At 39.8% G+C, this 2,500-nt stretch overlaps 7 non-coding genes across 7 annotated transcripts; all 7 read left to right on the forward strand.

Moving 5' to 3' along the window:
• Positions 1–305: 305 nt before the first annotated feature.
• Positions 306–377, forward strand: trnaa-ugc (transfer RNA alanine (anticodon UGC)). The gene has a single exon. It is a non-coding gene; the product is annotated as a tRNA-Ala (tRNA).
• Positions 378–879: 502 nt separating this feature from the next.
• Positions 880–951, forward strand: trnaa-ugc (transfer RNA alanine (anticodon UGC)). The gene has a single exon. It is a non-coding gene; the product is annotated as a tRNA-Ala (tRNA).
• A 124-nt stretch (positions 952–1,075) lies between these two features.
• trnaa-cgc (transfer RNA alanine (anticodon CGC)) lies at positions 1,076–1,147 on the forward strand. The gene has a single exon. It is a non-coding gene; the product is annotated as a tRNA-Ala (tRNA).
• Positions 1,148–1,430: 283 nt separating this feature from the next.
• On the forward strand, positions 1,431–1,502 carry trnaa-ugc (transfer RNA alanine (anticodon UGC)). Its single transcript has one exon. It is a non-coding gene; the product is annotated as a tRNA-Ala (tRNA).
• Positions 1,503–1,626: 124 nt separating this feature from the next.
• Positions 1,627–1,698, forward strand: trnaa-ugc (transfer RNA alanine (anticodon UGC)). The gene has a single exon. It is a non-coding gene; the product is annotated as a tRNA-Ala (tRNA).
• Positions 1,699–1,820: 122 nt separating this feature from the next.
• On the forward strand, positions 1,821–1,892 carry trnaa-cgc (transfer RNA alanine (anticodon CGC)). Its single transcript has one exon. It is a non-coding gene; the product is annotated as a tRNA-Ala (tRNA).
• A 492-nt stretch (positions 1,893–2,384) lies between these two features.
• trnaa-ugc (transfer RNA alanine (anticodon UGC)) lies at positions 2,385–2,456 on the forward strand. Its single transcript has one exon. It is a non-coding gene; the product is annotated as a tRNA-Ala (tRNA).
• Positions 2,457–2,500: the final 44 nt, after the last annotated feature.

The raw sequence follows: 2,500 nt of genomic DNA on the forward strand, positions 1-2,500 counted from the left end.
TACCGTTTGATGACTTTCATGTCAGTTTAAGCAAAATAATTTTGCCTCTTTGCTCTAGTGTTATGCGACTGGATTGTTAGTGTTTGTTAAACAAAGAAGCAGCAATGTTGTTTGAAATATGGGGATGTAGCTCAGTGGTGGAGCGCATGCTTCGCATGTATGAGGTCCTGGGTTGCATCTCCAAGCACCGTTTGATGACTTTCATGTGAGTTTAAGCAAAATAATTTTGCTTCTTTGCTCTAGTGTTACACGACTGGATTGTTAGTGTTTGTTAAACAAACAAGCAGCAATGTTGTTTGAAATATGGGGATGTAGCTCAGTGGTAGAGCGCATGCTTTGCATGTATGAGGTCCTGGGTTCAATCCCCAGCATCTCCAAGAGAAGTTGAATGACTTTCATGTGAGTGTAAGCAAAATAATTTTGCTTCTTTGCTCTAAAGTGTTATGCGACTGGATTGTTAGTGTTTGTAAAATAAAGAAGCAGCAATTTTAATGGAATATGGGGATGTAGCTCAGTGGTGGAGCGCATGCTTCGCATGTATGAGGTCCTGTGTTCAGTCCCCAGCATCTCCAATTACCGTTTGATGACTTTCATGTCAGTTTAAGCAAAATAATTTTGCCTCTTTGCTATAGTGTCATGCGACTGGATTGTTATTGTTCTTTAAACAAAGAAGCAGCAATGTTGTTTGAAATATGGGGATGTAGCTCAGTGGTGGAGCGCATGCTTCGCATGTATGAGGTCCTGGGTGTCATCTCCAAGCACCGTTTGATGACTTTCATGTGAGTTTAAGCAAAATAATTTTGCTTCTTTGCTCTAGTGTTACACGACTGGATTGTTAGTGTTTGTTAAACAAACAAGCAGCAATGCTTTTTGAAATATGGGGATGTAGCTCAGTGGTAGAGCGCATGCTTTGCATGTATGAGGTCCTGGTTTCAATCCCCAGCATCTCCAAGAGAAGTTGAATGACTTTCATGTGAGTTTAAGCAAAATAATTTTGCTTCTTTGCTCTAAAGTGTTATGCGACTGGATTGTTAGTGTTTGTGAGACAAAGAAGCAGCAATGTTGTTTGAAATATGGGGATGTAGCTCAGTGGTAGAGCACATGCTTCGCATGTATGAGGTCCTGGGTTCAATCCCCAGCATCTCCAAGCACTTACCTGCAAATTTAAGCAAAGCAGATTTGCTTTAGTTACCTAACTGGAGTTATAGTGTTTGTCAAACTACAGAAACATAAAAGCTGTCAACTTTATGGCTATTTAGGCATGCTTTGCATGTATAAGATCCTTCCTTCAATCTCTATCATCTCCAAGCACTGTTTAATGAGTTTCATGTAGGTTTAAGCAAAATAATTTCTCTTTTTTCCTTGAAAGTGTTATATGACTGGATTGTTAGTGTTTGTAAAATAAAGAAGCAGCAACTTTAATGGAATATGGGGATGTAGCTCAGTGGTAGAGCGCATGCTTTGCATGTATGAGGTCCTGGGTTCAATCCCCAGCATCTCCAAGAAATGTTTAATGACTTTTATGTGAGTTTAAGCAAATTAATTTTACTTCTTTGCTCTAAAGTGTTACGCGAATGGATTGGTAGTGTTTGTTATACAAAGAAGCAGCAATGTTGTTTGAAATATGGGGATGTAGCTCAGTGGTAGAGCGCATGCTTTGCATGTATGAGGTCCTGGGTTCAATCCCCAGCTTCTCCAAGAAATGTTTAATGACTTTCATGTGTTTAAGCAAAATAATTTCTCTTCTTTCTTTGAAATTGTTACATGACTGGATTGTTAGTATTTGTGAAACAAAGAAGCAGCAATGTTGTTTGAAATATGGGGATGTAGCTCAGTGGTGGAGCGCATGCTTCGCATGTATGAGGTCCTGGGTTCAATCCCCAGCATCTCCAAGAACTGTTTAATGAGTTTAAGCAAAAAAATTTTGCTTCTTTGCTCTAAAGTGTTCCACGACTGGATTGTTAGTGTTTGTTATACAAAGAAACAGCAATGTTGTTTGAAAAATGGGGATGTAGCTCAGTGGTGGAGCACATGCTTCGCAGGTATGAGGTCCTGTGTTCAGTCCCCAGCATCTCCAATTACCGTTTGATGACTTTCATGTCAGTTTAAGCAAAATAATTTTGCCTCTTTGCTCTAGTGTTATGCGACTGGATTGTTAGTGTTTGTTAAACAAAGAAGCAGCAATGTTGTTTGAAATATGGGGATGTAGCTCAGTGGTGGAGCGCATGCTTCGCATGTATGTGGTCCTGGGTTGCATCTCCAAGCACCGTTTGATGACTTTCATGTGAGTTTAAGCAAAATAATTTTGCTTCTTTGCTCTAGTGTTACACGACTGGATTGTTAGTGTTTGTTAAACAAACAAGCAGCAATGCTGTTTGAAATATGGGGATGTAGCTCAGTGGTAGAGCGCATGCTTTGCATGTATGAGGTCCTGGGTTCAATCCCCAGCATCTCCAAGAGAAGTTGAATGACTTTCATGTGAGTGTAAGCAAAATAATTT

Source organism: Carassius carassius, chromosome 17 (assembly GCF_963082965.1).
Source record: "Carassius carassius chromosome 17, fCarCar2.1, whole genome shotgun sequence".
In the NCBI taxonomy this organism is placed as follows: domain Eukaryota; kingdom Metazoa; phylum Chordata; class Actinopteri; order Cypriniformes; family Cyprinidae; genus Carassius; species Carassius carassius.